A 21,366-nucleotide genomic window follows, 5' to 3' on the forward strand; every position below is an offset into this window, starting at 1 on the left:
TGACGCGTGTTTATTCCAACCATCAGTGCTGCTCGCGGAACTTTCTAGACTACGGACATACATTTGAAACTTCCTGGCAGATTAAAACTGTGTGCCCGACCGAGACTCGAACTCGGGACCTTTGCCTTTCGGGGGCAAGTGCTCTACCAACTGAGCTACCGAAGCACGACTCACGTCGGACGTGAGTCGTGCTTCGGTAGCTCAGTTGGTAGAGCACTTGCCCGCGAAAGGCAAAGGTCCCGAGTTCGAGTCTCGGTCGGGCACACAGTTTTAATCTGCCAGGAAGTTTCATATCAGCGCACACTCCGCTGCAGAGTGAAAATCTCATTCTGGGGACATACATTTGTTAGAACTGAATGAAATAGACAAATGTAAGTCTAAAATTATGCAACTAATTTATGACATGGGAAATGATATTATAGGGGGGGGGGGGGATGCGACCTTGCATGTTTTCGGGTTTGTGTTAAACTAGGATCAGCCTAGGTTAATCCAATAGACTTTTCGGTACTCGTGTGACATTCACACAGGTCTTGACATTAGAAACAAATATCTGTAAATACGAGAACGCTATAAGTTCTCTCTTTCAACTTGCACCCTGAGCAATGAATGGCAGAGAAATTGCAAATAAAAACTTCGTGGCGTTCGATTTGGGAGTCTGTGAGACGGTTTAACATACAGATCCATATTTTGGGAGAAATGAAACTGAAATACCCTCTGGCCGCTGTACTTTAGGTATCTCTAAATTCCTTTGGCAAAGAACGAACTTGTTTGTCAAAAAGTCCTTTGGTACTTCCTTACCTCATCACTGTCTGGTTAGGGTGATGTTTCCGCTTCTGACCTATCTTCTACCGTCTATACTTTTTATACTAAATCTCTTTCAACTCCAACAAACAACATCAGCCCTCAACACGTTGGTTGCATCAATACCAATGCGGATCCTGATGGGATACAGTTTTGGTTGAAAAGGTCTGTTTCATTGATTATGCTGACGGCTCACGTCAGTTAATCATTCTCTTACAGTGGAATAACAGTGCGGCGATGAATCTGTCGCAGTGCGGCAGCCCGCAGTGCTGTTTAGCAGAGGAGGAGTAGGAGTAGATTAGTATTTAACGTCCGGTCGACAACGAGGTCATTAGAGACGGAAGGATGGGGAAGGAAATCGGCCGTGCCCTTTCAAAGGAACCATTCCGCCATTTGCCTGAAGCGATTTAGGGAAATTACGGAAAACTTAAATCAGGATGGCCGGACGCGGCTTTGAACCGTCGCCCTTCAGAGTGCGAGCCCAGTGCACTAACCACTGAGCCACATCGCCCGATAACTGTTGTTTAAAGATCGATCCATTATTATCTTTCGTCTTCTTCACGAGGCAGATTCAGGTTAATGAGCGCTGAAACTGTTCTTCCGTTGCTGCAAAAGATAGTTGTTAAAGATATCTTTCTTGAAATCTTATTCCTGCTTCTCTTCTCTGTTCTCAGCCCCATACTATCATAGCCCTAATGTTGAAACTACTTAAGGGGTCCTGGGTTGCTAGCTCAGCCAATTTGTGTTGAATGTCACATTTTTCGTACCACTTTCTACCGTCGTAAGTTAATATCCTTTTTTGTACTCCAGAACTGTCTTTCCCTCCCCATTTTCGTCTGTCGTCTATAGGCCTCCTCCCGACTGCCCTTACCCTAGGGAGAAAGCAAATATGTTGCCAGCAACGCAGATGCCAGTCATTTCTCATAGTAGCTGTTGTTTTCACGCTTCTCTCCACGTGACCAACCGTGGAAACTCCCGCTGCTGTTGTAATTAATATCAGAATAGCAGTCAACACAGACAATTTTCTTAACGTTCACTTCGCCGGGAGCAGTCACCGCATTAATCACGCTTAGCTGTGTACCATAATCGCTGCCATTCCCAAGTAATTATAACTAATTAATATAGTAATTACTTGTAATTATTGGTGTGGCGTGTGGAGCCGTCATCAGTCACGATGTAATTAACGTAATCGTGCCTCGGGGCAGGGTGAGGCGAGGGACGATGTAGTTAGCCACCCTTATTGCCGCATTCGTCAGCTGTGATGTCTGCCAGGTAATGGTGTTCCAGAAGAAAAAGGTGGCGCCGCCGCATCATCAGCGGCTATGTGCAACTGGGAAGTAATTTGTAGAATCATGCTGAAATCTTTTAATCTCCGCGAAACACCCGAAGAAGAAGATGGGAGCTGTGCCACAAAGATGAGGAAGTTTCGCCCGTACCCTAGAAACTTGTAGGTACTATTTCTCCGGTAACATGAAATTCCTATCCAGACGATCGACGCATGTTACCGTTCCTTCAAACTTTGCTCCTGTTCCACATCTACAACATGACGAAATGTAAGAGACATTTAGAACGGAATTAATTCTTCACTCATTCCATCAATTCGTCCGTTCGTTAACAGTAACGCGGTCGATGTTTTTTACATCTAAAACCCGCATTTTGTACCACGTATGTGGTACACAGTAGTTGTTCATGTAATTTTTTTTCTAACAGTTGGGAGCTTTATGTCCTCAAGATGCTAGCTGTGTCGTTCTCTTTACTTGCTTCATGAGTCTGTTACGACGGCATGCTGGAATAGTAGTTGAGGCATTATACACTCCTGGAAATTGAAATAAGAACACCGTGAATTCATTGTCCCAGGAAGGGGAAACTTTATTGACACATTCCTGGGGTCAGATACATCACATGATCACACTGACAGAACCACAGGCACATAGACACAGGCAACAGAGCATGCACAATGTCGGCACTAGTACAGTGTATATCCACCTTTCGCAGCAATGCAGGCTGCTATTCTCCCATGGAGACGATCGTAGATATGCTGGATGTAGTCCTGTGGAACGGCTTGCCATGCCATTTCCACCTGGCGCCTCAGTTGGACCAGCGTTCGTGCTGGACGTGCAAACCGCGTGAGACGACGCTTCATCCAGTCCCAAACATGCTCAATGGCGGACAGATCCGGAGATCTTGCTGGCCAGGGTAGTTGACTTACACCTTCTAGAGCACGTTGGGTGGCACGGGATACATGCGGACGTGCATTGTCCTGTTGGAACAGCAAGTTCCCTTGCCGGTCTAGGAATGGTAGAACGATGGGTTCGATGACGGTTTGGATGTACCGTGCACTATTCAGTGTCCCCTCGACGATCACCAGAGGTGTACGGCCAGTGTAGGAGATCGCTCCCCACACCATGATGCCGGGTGTTGGCCCTGTGTGCCTCGGTCGTATGCAGTCCTGATTGTGGCGCTCACCTGCACGGCGCCAAACACGCATACGACCATCATTGGCACCAAGGCAGAAGCGACTCTCATCGCTGAAGACGACACGTCTCCATTCATCCCTCCATTCACGCCTGTCGCGACACCACTGGAGGCGGGCTGCACGATGTTGGGGCGTGAGCGGAAGACGGCCTAACCGTGTGCGGGACCGTAGCCCAGCTTCATGGAGACGGTTGCGAATGGTCCTCGCCGATACCCCAGGAGCAACAGTGTCCCTAATTTGCTGGGAAGTGGCGGTGGGGTCCCCTAAGGCACTGCGTAGGATCCTACGGTCTTGGCGTGCATCCGTGCGTCGCTGCGGTCCGGTCCCAGGTCGACGGGCACGTGCACCTTCCGCCGACCACTGGCGACAACATCGATGTACTGTGGAGACCTCACGCCCCACGTGTTGAGCAATTCGGCGGTACGAGCACCCGGCCTCCCGCATGCCCACTGTACGCCCTCGCTCAAAGTCCGTCAACTGCACATACGGTTCACGTCCACGCTGTCGCGGCATGCTACCAGTGTTAAAGACTGCGATGGAGCTCCGTATGCCACGGCAAACTGGCTGACACTGACGGCGGCGGTGCACAAATGCTGCGCAGCTAGCGCCATTTGACGGGCAACACCGCGGTTCCTGGTGTGTCCGCTGTGCCGTGCGTGTGATCATTGCTTGTACAGCCCTCTCGCAGTGTCCGGAGCAAGTATGGTGGGTCTGACACACCGGTGTCAATGTGTTCTTTTTTCCATTTCCAGGAGTGTATACCACACATATTACTCGGTCGACTTTCCTCTTCGCTGAAACAAGTTGCAACCGTCGTCTGCCGCTATAGGGCCCCGAAATGTAGCGTGTAACATGGCGGTGGGTAAAGTAATTGCGTCGTCTCGTGAGAAACAGCGTGCTGTAATCGAGTTTGTAACCATATAGAACGTACCTCCAGTTGAAATCCATAGAAGAGCGAAAGATGATGGTCGTATAGACACCAGTAATGTACGACGTTGGGTTCTTCCTGCTCTTAATGAAGGAAACGGTGGTGCCAACGTCATCGCGTGAGATAGTGCTCGGAGTGGACGTAGCGTACTACAACCGATGGGACTTTTTGGAATCAAGTTGGTTAACCCATCAGAAAATCATCGGATAACACAGACACAGGACTCAGATAACGGTGGCATATCACGAGAACGTGAACACGCCGTCATTGTCTATCTGCTGCTCAGAAAACTGTGCACTGTGGGTACCTCGAATGCTCCCTCCTGATACGAAACAGAGGAGACTGGACATCTGTTAACAAAATCTTTCGCGTTTTGATTGTGTTAGCCGTTTTGACGAGGAAACAAGAAAGCATCAGTGGTGTTCCACTACAAAGTATCATAGTGCTCAGAGCCAATTGGACCTTTTTTTTTCTCTGCAGCCGTCGTTCACCTCTGCGATCCATGACCCGTGGTGCACTAGAATTATCGCAGCGCTGTTTATGGATAGCGCCATTTTTAAAAAAAATGGTTCAAATGGCTCCGAGCACTATGGGACTTAACATCGCCATTTTTCCATGTCCGGTATACTTTAATCATGGCGGCAGCTGAACATTTTACAAACTTAGCAGTTTGCGAAATGCTTCCATCCTTGACTCGAAAGCCAATAATCATGCCCATTTTGACGTCAGATAAATCTCACCGTTTCCGGGCTACGACACTGTTTTCCGCATCCTCCTCCCCAGGACACACTTTATATGAACTTCACTGCTAGTGCTGCTACCTACCGTTGGCGAATGGTTGTTGAACGGTAACTCCCAACATAGGCAGTGGGCGCATTAATGAGACTGGTCCGTATAGTTAATAGAGTTTTCACTATTCACAGACGAGGTACACGATACGTTTCCCCTGATGGCCGGTGAATGGGCTCCCGGCTACAGACGCAAGAGCAAGAAACAAGATCGCGAAACACTCGTATGATGTGTCCGCCTATAAGCTGCCCGGTCGTTTTAGTTTTATTAAACTGTACATTTGCTTAACTGTTGTTTGTTGACATATTGATTCTACGTCGGAGTGTTTGTAGACAGCATTTTCTGACAACTTAACTTCCGAGGTAAATATATCTCTGTAATGGCTGCCACAACGCGCCCTCTCAGTTGCTACTGCCACTCTTCCATATGACCGACTCAACGAAGAGTATTATAATTAAAAGGGACCTTGGGATTGAACAGGTCAGCCTTGGGTTTACTGTTGTCTGAATTCATGAACGTCGCCCTAAGTCGATCTAAAGCTCTCTCAGATTACATAAACATACACACTGTTCACAGCCTCATTTGAATTAAACGTTGCACGTTGATATTCTGTTCGATAACGGTAAAAACAAACTGCTATCCCCTGTTGCACACTAATCGTCATCAAATAAGTGCACCACGTCTATCCACGCATACCGGAGCCGGGCTCCGAGTAATTTGTTTACTGTATGAACCTACGTGCCTTTTACGCGGGCGCCAAAATCTCACCCCTTTCTCTACATGAAAGGGCATCCCAGTTCCACTTGTGATCTTTGGCCCTACAGAGATTCGATACATCGTAGCGGTTTAGATATCTACAGGATACAGACTTTGGTGTGGGATAACGCTTTTTTCATTCGTCGTTCAGCAACGATACTACTCTATCTATACTATTTAAGCGACTATCCTGCGGCATGGAATCCGAACCGAGTTGTACCTTGCTTATCTGGCGGATTTCAAGGGAGATAAGTGATTTTGAACATATATTATAAATAGTGACCGAATTTAAAATTTCAAAATGCCAGTATAATATACTCATTGAGAGGTATACTCTTACGTGAAAGGGCCAACACAGACAAGTACAGTATTACTGTTATAAACTTAGTGTATGTCTGAGGCAGCGCAACTCACTGGGCACAAATACGCGACTCGATTCATCCTATATTTGAGAATAAGAGCGCTTGTAACAAACGTATCATGTAATTTCAAGCCTTTGGGAAACTTTTAACTCGCTTACATGCTTAACATCAAATATTTAACACACTAACTCATTTGTACGGTGATCACAAGTCTGAAGTTGTTATATACATGGGGTTCGAGTTTTCAAAGACTCTAAATTTTACTGGTTACCACCAAATGTACGGTCGCAAGTTCGAATCCTGCCCCGGGCGTGGCTTTGTGTGACGTTCTTAGGTTAGTTAGGTTTAAGTAGTTCTAAGTCTAGGGGACTGATGATCTCAGATGTTAAGTCCCATAGTGCTCTGAGCCATTTGAACCATTTTTTGAACTACTAAATGTCTTCCTCATGGTCACAATTTTGTTAATTGCTATGTGCTATAAATAAAAAAGTAGCAGAAACTTAAACTCTGTCCTGTTTTTCCAGGTGAGTCGTGCTGTCCTGATACAAGTTGTACTCAAACTTCGCGTGTGATCTGGTTACAGCAGCGGTGAGTACTGCAGTGCAACTGAATCTTTGAATAACTACCATTGTTGATAATGTCCGGTGTGATACTACGGAAAACAGTAAGTGCTATGCCAATCGTGTTATACAGACATTTGCTATAGAGCGTCTCTTCCAATCTGCATTTATGGTTTACATCACTTAGATATATAGTGCTATTGTTACACAGAAAATAACATTATTCTCTTCAATACTCGAGCTAACATTAGAGGTTTATCCTTAACGCTTCACTTTCTTCACTGACCTCTCGGCAGTTTCTGTCCTGAGTTCGTTTAGAAAGTTCGGGGAATGGGCCATTACTTAAATGTCAGCGTATGTCAAAGAATCGAATATTTTTTTCCCCGTCAGAGAAAGCGAAAGACTGACCGTTCACTTCGTCTACGTAATTAAGATGAAACCCAATCTCGCCGTTAAAATTATAAAATGAGAGCAGTGAGTGACTTGCAATAAACTTTGCACATAATTTCAGTTTCGTCTATTGAGGCAATAAAACTGCAGCGTTAGGCATGACGGTTACGTTATTACTTCTTCGCTACTAACAGAATCCGCAACACATTTTGCAAAAAGTATCCGCGTATACCAATGAATGAATGTACCTGCTACATAATATCTTTGTAGGAGACATTGTTTAGAAGATATTACTTCAGACAGATTGATATGCGTGAAACATCAGCCTTTACGAGCAGAAAGTTCGTGTATGCATTGACGTAAATACCGAGGCATTATTCAGTGACTGAGAAGGAGAGCAGACACCGACTCCCAAACATTTACGAAACTTTTTCTCGCTGACGCCGCCCACAAAGTGATGAAGGGGACAAAGTTTATCGCTTATTACATGTTCGTTGTTCATGCAGTAAAACTGTCGCATCAGACACACTTTTAAATTTATTTCTTCTTTGACAGTTAACTGTATTCGCTATAAGTTTTGCGAGACGGTGTCCACATACAGCACTGAATGTTCCTGCAGAATTAAATAACTGGACACCATCTGCATCTACATTTACACTCCGCAAGCCACCCAACGGTGTGTGACGGAGGGCATTTTAGGTGCCACAGTCCTGATCCAGTCGCGTATGGTTCGCGGGAAGAACGGCTGCCTGAAAGCCTCCGTGCGCGCTCGAATCTCTCTAATTTTACATTCGTGATGTCCTCGGGAGATATAAGTAGGGGGAAGCAATATATTCGATACCTCATCCAGAAACGCACCCTCTCGAAACCCGGACAGCAAATTACACCGCGGTGCAGAGCGCCTGTCTTGCAGAGTCTGTCACTTGGGTTTCCTAAACATCTCTGTAACGCAATCACGCTTACCAAATAACCCTGTGACGAAACGCGCCGCTCTTCTTTGGATCTTCTCTATCTCCTCCGTCAACGCGACCTGGTACGGATCCCACGTTGATGAGCAATACTCAAGTATAGGACGAACGAGTGTTTTTTAAGCCAGCTCCTTTGTTGATGGACTACATTTTCTAAGGACTCTCCCAATGAATCTCAATCTGGCACCCGCCTTACCAACAGGTTCGAATCCTGCCTAGGGCATGGATGTGTGTGATGTCCTTAGGTTAGTTAGGTTTAAGTAATTCTAAGTCTAGGGGACTGATGACCTCAGATGTTAAGTCACGTAGTGCTTAGAGCCATTTGAATCTTCACTGGCGATACTTTCGTAATGAGCAGAAGTCAAGAAGATTACAAGCTCCGATTACGAGTGGGAAAATGAGGGGGGCGTAGCGTGAGATGAGGCAGGTAATAGCCAGGGCAATGCCCGTCTTCAGAACTTGTGACGTTCGCCCTCCCTTGAGCACTTGGTCGACTCTGCACCCTCCCCTTTCCCCCCAGACCACTCATTAGACACACACGGCAACGTCGGCGTAAACGGCCACCCCCGCCCCCTCGCCCCCCTCTGTTCCCTGTCCGTCCACAGGCACGTTTCTTTCTCTCTCCCCCTGAGCCGGCGCCGCCGCAGCGACCTCCATCTGCATACGGCACCGCGTCTCTGGCGAAGGAGTAGGGGACGCCGGATCCGTCACTCAGCCGGTGCGCCAGGGCAGGAAGTACGGAGCAGGCAGCACGTGCGGCAGAGGCAGCTGCGAACCTTGGCGGCTGCCTTCAGGGCCGCAGCACCACCGCACGCTGCAAAGGAACAGGCATTTCAATGACACGTGATCGTGGTATGCTACCTCTGAGCGTCGCTTGGTGCGCCATTTCTGCTGTGATGTACACTATTGGCCATTAAAATTGCTACACCAAGAAGAAATGCAGATGAACGATAAACGGGTATTCATTGGACAAATATATTATACTAGAAGTGACATGTGATTACATTTTCACGCAGTTTGGCTGCATAGATCCTGAGAAATCAGTACCCAGGACAACGACTTCTGGCCGTAGTAACGGCCTTGATACGCCTGGGCATTGAGTCAAACAGAGCTAGGATGGCGTGTACAGGTACAGCTGCCCATGCAGCTTCAACACGATACCACAGTTCATCAAGAGCAGTGACTGGCGTATTGTGACGAACCAGTTGCTCCGCCACCATTGACCAGACGTTTTCAACTGGTGAGAGATCTGGAGAATGTACTGGCCAGGGCAGCAGTCGAACATTTTGTGTATGCAGAAAGGCCCGTACAGGACCTGCAACATGTGGTCGTGCATTATAGTGCTGAAATGTAAGGTTTCGCAGGGATCGAATGAAGGGTGGAGTCACGGGTCGTAACACATCTACAGTGTAACGTCCACTGTTCAAAGTGCCGTCAATGCGAACAAGATGTGACCGAGACGTGTAATCAATGGCACCCCTAACCATCACGCCGGGCGATATGCCAGTATGGTGATGACGAATACACGCTTCCAATGTGCGTTCACCGCGATGACGCCAGACACTGATGCGACCATCATGATGCTGTAAACAGAATCTGTATTCATCCGGAAAAATGACTTTTTCCATTCGTTCACCCAGCTTCGTAATTGACTACACCATCGCAGGCGCTCCTGTCTGTGATGCATAGTGAAGGGTAACCGCAGCCATGGTCTCCGAGTTGATACTCCAAGCTGCTGCAAACGTCGTCGAACTGTTAGTGCAGATAGTTGTTGTCTTGCAAACGTACCCAATCTGTTGATTCAGGGATCGAGACGTGGCTGCACGATCCAATCCAGCGATGCGGATAAGATTCCTGTCATCTCGACTGCTAGAGATACGAGGCCGTTGGGATCCACCACGGAATTCCGTATTACCCTCCTGAACCTACCGAGTCCATATTCTGCTAACAGTCATTGGATCTCGACCAATGCGAGCAGCAATGTCTCGATACGATAAACCGCAATCGCGAGAGGCTAAAATCCGACCTTTATCAAAGTCAGAAACGTGATGATACGCATTTCTCCTCCTTACACGAGGCATCACAACAACGTTTCACCAGGCAACGCCCAACAACTGCTGTTTGTGTATGAGAAATCGGTTGGAAACTTTCATCATTTCAGCACATTGCAGGTGCCGCCACCGGCGCCAACCTTGTGTGAATGCTCTGAAAAGCTTATCATTTGCTTATCACATTATCTTCTTCCTGTCGGTTAAACTTCGCGTCTGTAGCACCTCATCTTCCTGGTGTAGCAATTTTAATGGCCAGTAGTGTATTTTTATGTTACGAAGTTTGATGAACGGATTTTTATTAATAAAATTAATTCCTACATATTACACAAATTGCATCGTAATTCGGAATAACACAGGTACTGTGATATTGTATTTATCCGCCGACACTGGACAAGCGACTTTCAAGAAAAATGTCTCCACCGTACGGGAATATACATACTGGATGTACGAGTACAGGTTGTAGACACGTGATTCACAATGTATAGAAGTTTGTATCTGAACGTGAGTCGTGCTCGGATAGGCTACTGGTAAGGAGACCACTCGAGATAAGCAGGAAATCCGGGTTCGAGTCTCGGTCTGGCACAAGTTTTCATTGCCGTTATCCCATTACGCAGTTGATTGATGGTTGTCCATATTCGCAAGAGGAATAAATTTCAGTACACGTGTAGGTACGCATGTTCCACATCTGCTCCTAAACCACCAGACCGGTTTGAACGAAACTTGTTACACATATCCATTACTGTCTGGAAGTCATTGCTGCGGAGATAAGAACCACCTACCAGTCAAAGTTGTGATGGTGAAAAATCAGTATAACCCACGACTAGCGAATACCCATACTTTAGTCTTCGAGCTTTTGAGAATGAGGGCACTTACAGACTTGGAACAAACTTCACAAATAATTGCAAACCTATACCATTCTTTTTCTCTGTGGCAACCCCCACAAAATGATGAAACGAAGAAAGTTTATCGCTTGTTACATTTTCGCTGTTGATGCAGTAAAACTTAAGCATGAAGCTCGACGTTTCAATTCATTATTTCTTTACTGCGATGCATTTTGCACACTGAGTTCACATATACCACTGAACGTACCAGAAAAGTTATATTACTGTACAATGCACAGTTCAGAAGATACGACGTCATAAATACGGAACATCATACTAGACATTTCAATTTATTACTTCGTTGCTACAAACTCTGTTCAACACAGTATCCACATCTACCGCTGACTGTACCTACAGAAATATATCACTGGCTACGATACACAGTTCAGGAGACACGAGGTGAGATACTGAGATGCGTGTTAAAATTGGGCCATCATATATCCCGCCCGGTCTAGCCTTCTGCTCCGTAACTAAAAACTTCGACATCGAAGCCTAACTTTAACTTCTTACGTTCTTCTTTCCTTCCTTGTAACGTTCCAATGTTGTGACAGCTACTAACGTTTGTCAGGTTTTTCGGAGCACTAATTCTTATACTTTGTTGTTTAAGAGAATTTAAATCAAATGTTTCATCATTTACAAACAAAAAATTATCTTTGTACCTCTGTTCTTTCTTGGAAACCCTTGTTCATTAAACAGCTTTCGGTGTAGGTACCTATTAGCATTACCGCGCCGTCTTACATATTCATGTTTTGCAAACTGTTGGCATCCAGGACTATACGGTCCATTGTTTCAAGGCGAAGGTGCTTGTGGTATCTAAGCATGTATTTCAGAAGGCTTTTTCTTCAGGGCCTTGCCTCACCCATAAGGGTAAGTTCGGCATACTTGCTTTTGATATTATATGAGACCTATTATATTCTTTCTGATATTCGCTATCTCCACTTTTTTCATTTGACAATGACTAGCCATTTTACTTCACCATCGACATTTTGTTCATTTTCACACCGTTGCGTCTGTTTACGAGTTTTTTTGGGTATTTTTTTCACTCTTTCTTTTCTTAATATGTGTGTTATCCTCAAAATGTTTTCAATTTCACACATGTCCTATTTTATAACCATGGTGTTTGCCCCATACAACCTTTAATCAGGCTCGGTAAACTTTTTTTTTCGCTTTCTCTCTCTCTGAGTAGCACTTGTAACATACGTCCTCAGTTATTTGCTGATGTATTCCAATGTCTGTCTTCCTCTACAGTTTTTGCCGTCTACAGCTTCCTCTAGTATCACGGAAGTCATTCCTTGATGTCGTAACAGATGTCCTATCATCCTGCCCCTTCTCCTTGTCAGTATTTTCCACGTACTTTATCAGTTCAACTAATTGTCAACATTCGTCTGTGCACCACGTCTCAAATACTTCGATTGTCTTTTGTTCCGGTTTTTCCACGGTCAATGTTTCACTACCATGCAATGCTTTGCTCCAAACGTAAATTTATAGAAATTTCTTCCTCAAATTAATACTGGTGGACTTCTCTTCGACAGGAATGCCCTTTTTTTCCAATGCTAGTCTGCTTTTGATGTCCTCCTTGCTCCTTCCGTGATTGGTTATTTTGCGGCCTAAGTAGTAGAATTGCTCAAATTCATCTACTTCGTGACCGTCAAGCTTCATGTTAAGTTTCTCGCTGTTCTCATTCCTGCTGCTCCTTATCACTTTTATATTTCTTCGATTTACTCTCAATCCATATTCTGTACTCATTAGACTGTCCATTCCATTCAGCAGATCATGTAATTCTTCTTCACTCTCACTCAGGATAGTAGTGTCAAAGCGAATCGTATAATTGATATCCTTTCATCTTGAATTTTAACTTCACTCCTGAACTTTTATTTTATTTCCATCATTGCTTCTGCGATGTACAGATTGAACAGTAGGGGCGAGAGACTATATCCCTGTCTACATCCTACTCAATCTGAGCACTTCATTCTTGGTCGCCCACTCTTATAATCCCTCTTGGCTCTTGTACACGTTGTATATTACCCGTCCCTCCCTATAGCTTACCCACATTTTTCTAAGAATTTCGAAGATTTTGCACCATTTTACATTGTCGACGGCTTTTTCAGGTCGACAGACCCTATGAACGTGTATTGATTTTCCTTTAGTCTTGCTTCCATTATCAACCGCAACGTCAGAATTGCCTCTCTCGGCTTTAGCTTTCCTAAAGCCAAACTGATCACCATCTTAACACATTCTCAGTTTTCTTTTCCATTCTCCTGTATATTACGCTTGTCAGCGACTCGGATGCATGAGCTGCTAAGCTGTTTGTGCGATAATTCTTACACTTGCCAGCTCATGCAGTTTTTGGAATTGTGTGGATGATATTTACCCGAAAGTCAGATGGTATTTCGCCAGACCAATACATTCTACACACCAACGTGAATAGTCGTTTTATTGCCACTTCCCCCAATGATTTTAGAAATTCTGATGGAATGTTATCTATCCCTTCTGCCTTATTTGATCTTAAGTCCTCCAAAGCTCTTTTAAATTCTGATTCTAATAGTGAATCCCCTACCGCTTCTATCGACTCCTGTTCCTTCTTTTCTCACATCAGTCGCAGGCTCGAATCCTGCCTCGGGCATGGATGTGTGTGATGTCCTTAGGTTGGTTAGGTTTAAGTAGTTCTAAGTTCTAGGCGACTGATAACCTCAGAAGTTAAGTCCCATAGTGCTCAGAGCCATTTGAACCATTTTGTTTTCTCACATCAGACAAATCTTCCCCCTCATAGAAGCCTTCAATGTACTCTTTCTACGTATCCACTTTTTCCTCTGCATTTAACAGTGGAATTCCCGTTGCGCTCTTAATGTTACCACCCTTGCTTTTAATTTCACTGAAGGTTGTTTTGACTTTCCTATATGCTGAGTCAGTCCTACCGACAATCATTTCTTTTTCGATTTCTTCACATTTTTCATGCAGCCATTTTGCCTTAACTTCAGTGCTCTTCCTGATTATGTCATTCTGCATAGTCTTTTATTACTGTATTTTCCTGAACGTTTTTGCACTTCATTCTTTCGTCGATCAGCTGAAGTATTCCTTCTGTTATCCGTGGTTTCTTCGAAGTTACCTTCTTTGTACCTATGTTTTTGTCTCCAATTTCTGTTAATGCCCGTTGCATAATTTCCATTCCTCTTCAACTGTACTGCCTACTGAGCTATTCCTTGTTACTCCATCTGTAGCCTTAGAGAACTTGAAGCATATCTCGTCTTTCCTTTGTACTTCCGTACCCCCCTTCTTTGCGTATTGATTCTTCTTGACTAATGTCTTAAGCTTCAGCCTACTCTTCATCACTATTAGATTATGATCTGAGTCTGTATCTGCTCCTGGGTACGCCTTAAAATCCAGTATCTGATTTCGGAATCTCTGTCTGACCATGATGTAATGTAACTGAAGTCGTCTCGTCACCAGGATTTTTCAAATTATACCTCCTCTTCTTATGTTTCTTGAATAGAGTATTCGCTATTACTAGCTGAAATTTGACAAACTGCTTATTTGCTTCTGTCTCGGGTTCTTCGGCCGACGTTCGTGTGATGATTTTGCTGACGTTTCGCCAGCACGAGTGGCTGGCATTGTCAAAGCTTCACCCTCCATTGCCGGAGGGTGAAGCTTTGACAATGCCAGCCACTCGTGCTGGCGAAACGTCAGCAAAATCATCACACGAACGTCGGCCGAAGAACCCGAGACAGAAGCAAATAAGCAGTTTGTCAACAAGTGGCCACGAAAGTCTTAACAATTTTGTAGCTGAAATTTGTTACAGTACTCAATTAATCTTTCTCCTCTCTGTCCTTGTCAGGAGCCCATATTTCCGTGCAACTGTATTCCTGTCCCCATGACTATAAGATTTTCATCTCCCTTAGTCTACTGTATTATTATTATTTTATTAACATTATCCAGCTTGGTAAGATGACTTAGTGCCAGCTCATCCACATACTACGTGCTTAGTCTTTTTCGTTCTTTCATATAACCTATTTAACCAAATAGATTTTAATTGTCGCAAGCATAAAATGGAAGTCAAGTCAGAAGGACTCAATTTGACCACCGAATGGCCCTGAAATGTTCCAGATGAAGGTTCACCTTATAAATTCTGACAAGACAGTTCTGTGCTGCTGGAGGGATTTTACATATCCAGCGATGCATAGCGCATGTTAACGTGACATTCCCAACCGCTTCAAGAATGCGAATCAAGGTTCAGCTTGTGCAACGAAGAATGCATGCGCAACCCGTCGACTAACATTCTAGAACTACGTATTCCCCACTTCCTGTCGGCTGGAACAGCGAACAACACAATCAGAAAAAAATGTTTGATTTAGTCAATAGTCATTATTTTTAATTATGTCTGTTGGTGACCGTTTTCGATACACAGTAGCTTCCCCCGGCCATTCTCTGATCAAGAGGTCCCAGTTCATAGATAGAATAATAATGTAAGAGATGTCTATAAAATATTCTTTCTCTGTGGTGACAAACCTATAGTATATAATGCAGCCTTAAACTTTGTGGGTAGCACCTTACCCCTGGCACGCTGCGTCCCAAGTGGTTGCATCAAACTGTGTAACTGTCAGTTTACATATCTAGTGGCTACAGTGTACGCGTACTGTGTTCACGAAGATGTAATGACATTCATTCATTCACATGCAATATTGGATGGAAACTATGTACACTACTGGCCATTAAAATTGCTACACCATAAATATGACGTGCTACAGACGCGAAATTTAACCCACAGGAAGAAGATGTTGTGATATCCAAATGATTAGCTTTTCAGAGCATTCACATAAGGTTGGCGCCGGTGGCGACCCCAAAAACGTTCTGACATGAGGAAAGTTTCCAACCGATTTCTCATACACAAACAGCAGTTGACAGGCGTTGGCTGGTGAAACGATGTTGTGATGCCTCGTGAAAAGAGGAGAAGTGCGTACCATCACGTTTCCGACTTTGATAAAGGTCGGATTGTAGCCTATCGCGAGTGTGGTTTATCGTATCGCGACATTGGTGCTCGCGTTGGTCGAGATCCAATGACTGTTAGCAGAAAATGGAATCGGTGGGTTCGGGAGGGTAAAACGGAACTCCGTGCTGGATCCCAAGGGCCTCGTGTCACTAGCAGTCGAGATGACAGGCATCTTATCCGCATGCCTGTATCGGATCGTGCAGCCACGTCTCGATCCCTGAGTCAACAGATGGGGACGTTTGTAAGACAACAACCATTTGCACGAACAGTTCGACGACGTTTGCAGCAGCTTGAACTATCAGCTCGGAGACCGTGTCTGCGGCTACCCTTGACTCTGCATCTCAGACAGGGGCGCTAGTGATGGTGTACTCAACGACGAACCTGGGTGCACGAATGACAAAACGTCACTTTTTCTGATGAATCCAGGTTCTGCTTACAGCATCATGATGATCGCATCCGTGTTTGGGGACATCGCGGTGAACGCACATTGGAAGCGTGTATTCGTCATCGCCATACTGGCATATCACGACCGCGATGGTATGGGGTGCTATTGTTTAACGTCTCGGTCACCTCTTGTTCGCATTGACGGCACTTTGAACAGTGGCCGTTACATTTCAGATGTGTTACGATCCGTGGCTCTACCCTTCATTCGATCCCTGCGAAACCCTACATTTCAGCAGGATATTGCACGACCGCATGTTGCAGGTCCTGTTCGGGACTTTCTGGATACAGAAAATCTTCGACTGCTGCCCTGGCCGGCACATTCTCCAGATCCCTCACCAATTGAAAACGTCTGGTCAATGGTGGTCGAGCAGCTGGCTCGTCACAATACGCCAGTCACTACTTTTGATGAACTGTGGTATGGTGTTGAAGCTGCATCGGCAGCTGTACCTGTACACGCCATCTAAGCTCTGTTTGACTCAATGCCCAGGCGCATCAAGGCCGTTATTATGGCCAGGGGTATTGATTTCTCAGGATCTGTGCAGCCAAACTGCGTGAAAATGTAATCTCACGTCAGTTCTAGTATAATATATTTGTCCAATGAATACCCGTTTATCATCTGCATCTCTTCTTGGTGTATTAACGTTTGGTATATTAGTGAATTGTCTGTTTTCTTCTTATGTGTGTCCGTATTGCCATACGATAAATAAAATAAAATAGTCATGTCACTCGAGTTGCAGCCACGTTCCCACCGCTCGCTTTCTTCTTAGTCGCTGACAGTACGGGCGTCTACAACTTGGACGGGGGTAATGGGAGCTCAGAGGTCGCTCTTGAGCGGATAGCAGATGTTGCCCGTGATGGCCATGTAGCGGGTCGCAGGCGGCGGCGCACCGCGTGCAATGACGAGCCCTTGTGTGGGGCCGCCTGCCGGGCATTCCTGCCGCTGATCGGAATGTCGGCAATTCAGCTCCCTCACAGCCTGCAGCCGCGGCCGTCGCTTTAATGTCTCTGCCCTGGACGCCCCGCGCCAGTCACAGGCTGTCCTCCCGCCTTTCTCCCGTCTTACCCTCTTCTTTCAGGTTTTGTCACTTTCTTCGTTCCCTGTCGTCATGGATTGCCAGTCTGTTCGTTCAGTGAAACTGTTACAGAGACAACAAGAAGGCTGGAAAATAAGTAAGCGTTATTCTGACGGTGCTTCTTGGGCCGTATTCATCACTATGAGTTGAGTTGCTGGTGTCACAAAATTTTTATTTATTACCAGTTTCGATTAGTCATAAAATGAGAAGCTATTACATTAAACATAGAGAATACTAGACCTAAATGATCATCTGTGGGCTACTATTATTACTTTATCTCTGATGAAGCATCATAGTTGTGACAGTCACGTGGTGTCTGTCACAATTAACAGTGCAGCTAATAAACAATATTCTCATTAATAATTAGCGAGAGGGTCTCTTTCTATTCTTCTTAATACTGTTTCATTCTTTCGCATGTTGTAACTTGTTTTATACCCTCTCTCGCAGGCATCCTTTTGCGTTTACTTATTTCTATTTTCTTTAAAACGCTGTTAGTGGTTCTTTTTAGGTTTTATATTTCCCCTGTTTTGTCTGTCTTCATCTGATATATTAAATCCTTCTTAACTTTCTTTTATCTATTTCTTAAAGTTGTTTACTTTTTTCAGGAACTACGTATGCGATAGTTCAAAAACTTCAAATGGCTCTGTGCACTATGCGACTTAACTTCTGAGGTCATCAGTCGCCTAGAACTTCGAACTAATTAAACCTAACTAACCTAAGGACATCACACTCATCCATGCCCGAGGCAGGATTCGAACCTGAGACCGTAGCGGTCACTCGGCTCCAGACTGTACCGCCTAGAACCGTACGGCCACTCGAGCCGGCTATGCGATAGTTGTTCAAAAATTCTTCATATGGCTCCAAGCACTATGGGACTTAACATCTGAGGCCATCAGTCCCCTAGACTTAGAACTATTTAAACATAACTAATGTAAGTACATCACACACATCCATGCCCGAGGCAGGATTCGAACCTGCGACCGTAGCGGTAGCGCGATTCCTCACTGAAACGCCTAGAACCGCTCGGCCACAGCGGCCGGCTACGATAGTTGTGTTACGTATCTTAAAGACTTGCAGTTTCTTTTTGTCCACCCGGATTTAAACATTTTTGTCTTTATTTATTCGTTTTACTGCCCCTGTGGCGGCATAGCGAGCTTTTGGCATTTTAGTTGCGTTATAGTACTTAAAATGGTCCAAATGGCTCGGAACACTATGGGACTTAACATTTGAGGTCATCAGTCCTCTAGAACTTGGAACTACTTAAACCTAACTAACCTTGGGACATCACACACATCCATGCCCGAGGCAGAATTCGAAGCTGTGGTCGCTCGGTTCCAGACTGAAGCGCCTAGAACCGGCCGGCTGTAGTACTTCATTCCTGCGTTTAGTATGAATTGTTTACAATTAACTGTAATAGTAATTTCTAGTACAGTTTCATATTGTGCGTCCAGTTGACTTTAGCAAAGCTATCCTATCAAATAAATGCCTGTCTGTTTTTAATGAGCTGCTGCAGCACGTCTGAGATCTGCGCGTGATCATTTTCGGTGACTACGTACTTTTAATTGCATAGGGTTTGTTCCAAACGGAGACGAGCATCATTCATCTGATTATAAATCTGTATTGGCGCACAGGGCCGAAGATGTGTTGCTGTCTGCTGAAGGTAATATAGTTTTCCGTCGTCTGGTCCCTACTTGATACCAGTGAGAGAAATTCCCTCTGCCTGAAACTTCCATTGATCACTAATGAAGAAACTTAATGTTTATTGTCTTTTGATGTCAAGATACAGTTTTTCTTCTCACGTCCAACATTTATCGTCTACAGTTAGAGGACAGCACCGTCCTTGCCTTCCAGCGGTGTACAAGAACACGTCAGAATTAAACTGAATAACTAACGTAGCTCCGTCATAAGTTGCATTGAGAAAAAACAGTACTTCTCAAACAAACTTATAACGAAGCTACAACCATTTACTTCAGTTACAAGACAAGTTGCAGATTCGTGAACTGCTTGTCCACTGCCTCCGATTTGATTCATTGTGATTAAACTTGTAACGTCGAGAGAAATGTGTACAGGGAGGGAAAACAAACTTGCTGTAGCAGTCACAACAAATACAGGGCTTTTCGTAAGTACATCTGGGGCTTCAAAATGCGACTGCACGAAAACTAAGGGGCGACAGACAAATGGCGCATATAAACGAACAGACTTTTCAACTTTCGATTCGTAATAAGCGTATGGTGTAGTTGCAGAGATCGCCAATAGGAGGCAGGTGTGTCAGAAGAAACATACAAATAATCCACTCTGTGTTGTCACATCGAATTAGCGCGCGCCTGCAGATAGGCAACTCAATGAACACACGTCCAAAGCAGGTTGCTATCGTTGGCCTTCCCTGGCAGTAGCAGTCTATCGTCTTGTCTCTTCTTCTCGCCAGTGTTCTCCATACTTTCCTTGGTTTCGCCGAGGCTGCGGTGCAACGACTCATTGATTCATCTGATATTCAATATCCTAACACCTCGTGTAGAACAGTTCGATTGTCTTCTTTTCCGATTTTCTCTGTCTCTATGATTCACTGCCATACTACGCTGTTGGCCTAGAGCGATTTAGGGAAGTCACGGAAAACCTAAATCAGGATGGGCGGGCGCGGGATTGAACCGTTGTACTACGCTGTACTCGAAACATACACTTTCTTTTTCCTCGAGCAGACCTTTTTTTTTTTACTAGGAATGTCATCTTTGAGTGTGGTGGTCTGCTTTTTTTGACTGCCTCCCCTCGTCGGTCACGTATTACTTTACTCCCGAAGCAAGTCAATTCCTTAACTTCCTCTAGTTCGTTGTCTGCGTATTTGATGTTCATTTTAGCGCTAATCTCATTTCTGCTACTCCTAATTACTTTCGTCTTTCTGCCGTTTACTCTGTCCTTATTCTGTATTCACTGGACTTAATTCTGTTCAACACTTCGGTATCAGCATCACCAGCGAATATTGTCATTGGTGTCCTTCACTCTTAAACCTTTCTTTTACTGCTTTCATTGCTTTTTCGAGGTGTAGATTGACTACTAGGGCCCTTTTTAATTCGATCACTTCGTTTATAGCAGTGGTTCCCAGCAGGTGGTCCGCGGACCCCCAGGGGCCCGGTAGTTACGCCAGAAGGGTCCGCAGGATGCTATTAGAATAAAAAATATATTAAATATATTTCGTATGATAACAGATTTTTTGTTTTGGCTGCTTCCTGCATGAGCAGAGCGTTAGCGAACGCTAACTTGTGCGTCTAGAGTCTTCCTAGAGCCAACTGACACTAGCACACTAGCGCAAAACTATAATAGGAGGCAAATAGTTAATAACGATGATGGCTAAATTGAAAAGTTTTTAAGCTCAATATTTTTTGAATAAAGAATAGGTCAATGTTTTTTCTAAGTACCAAAAATAGAAAACGTATAAGAAAACTCCTAATTTGGCCTTTTTAGGTACTCCATACTGTGATATGACAAGGTACCAAACTTGCTCGATGAGGAGGTCCTCGAGAAAATTTTGTTGGCAACCCGTGGTTTATAGTCTTGCATTCGTATTGCTGCCTTTTGATTATTGTAGCTATTGTATATTATGCGTGTTTGCCTACATCTTGCTCCACACTGTACTAACCTTAACCAACATTCATCTGAGACAGTATGTTGTTGTTGTTGTCTTCAGTCCTGAGACTGGTTTGATGCAGCTCTCCATGCTACTCTATCCTGTGCAAGCTGCTTCATCTCCCAGTACCTACTGCAACCTACATCCTTCTGAATCTGCTTAGTGTACTCATCTCTCGGTCTCCCTCTACGATTTTTACCCTCCACGCTGCCCTCCAACGCTAAATTTGTGATCCCTTGATGCCTCAAAACATGTCCTACCAACCTATCCCTTCTTCTAGTCAA

The 21,366-nt window shown here is 44.7% G+C and overlaps 1 protein-coding gene and 1 non-coding gene across 2 annotated transcripts in view; one reads left to right on the plus strand and one right to left on the minus strand.

Moving 5' to 3' along the window:
- The window catches only part of LOC126284281 (roundabout homolog 2-like), a 1,294,877-nt gene that overhangs the window by 303,599 nt on the left and 969,912 nt on the right, over positions 1-21,366 (plus strand). The window lies entirely within an intron of this gene.
- On the minus strand, positions 92-166 carry Trnas-cga (transfer RNA serine (anticodon CGA)). The gene has a single exon. It is a non-coding gene; the product is annotated as a tRNA-Ser (tRNA).

This window comes from Schistocerca gregaria, chromosome 8, assembly GCF_023897955.1.
Source record: "Schistocerca gregaria isolate iqSchGreg1 chromosome 8, iqSchGreg1.2, whole genome shotgun sequence".
NCBI lineage: Eukaryota > Metazoa > Arthropoda > Insecta > Orthoptera > Acrididae > Schistocerca > Schistocerca gregaria.